The sequence below is a fragment of the Etheostoma spectabile genome, chromosome 20 (genome assembly GCF_008692095.1).
Source record: "Etheostoma spectabile isolate EspeVRDwgs_2016 chromosome 20, UIUC_Espe_1.0, whole genome shotgun sequence".
Classification (NCBI taxonomy): Eukaryota; Metazoa; Chordata; class Actinopteri; order Perciformes; family Percidae; genus Etheostoma; species Etheostoma spectabile.
The window spans coordinates 9,894,464-9,894,713 of record NC_045752.1 but is presented as its reverse complement, the minus strand read 5'-3'; the positions used below and the strand labels follow the sequence as shown (position 1 = coordinate 9,894,713).

At 47.6% G+C, this 250-nt stretch overlaps 1 protein-coding gene across 4 annotated transcripts in view; it reads left to right on the top strand.

Moving 5' to 3' along the window:
- itpk1b (inositol-tetrakisphosphate 1-kinase b) overlaps nt 1-250 on the top strand; it is a 33,942-nt gene that overhangs the window by 14,043 nt on the left and 19,649 nt on the right. The window lies entirely within an intron of this gene.

The window sequence follows — 250 nt, the reverse complement described above, 5'->3', positions numbered from 1 at the left end:
AGGAATGGACATTAGACCAGTGGAAATCTGGACTTTGGTCTGATGAGTCCAACTTTGAGATCTTTGGTTCCAACCGTTGTGTCTTTTTCACAACGGAGAAAAAGGTGACCGGATGGATTCTAAATGCCTGGTTCCCACCGTAAAGCATGGGGGAGGAGGTGTGATGGTGTGGGGGTGCTGTGCTGGTGACACTGTTAGGGATTTATTCCAAATTGAAAGCATACTGAACCAGCATGGCTACCACAGCATC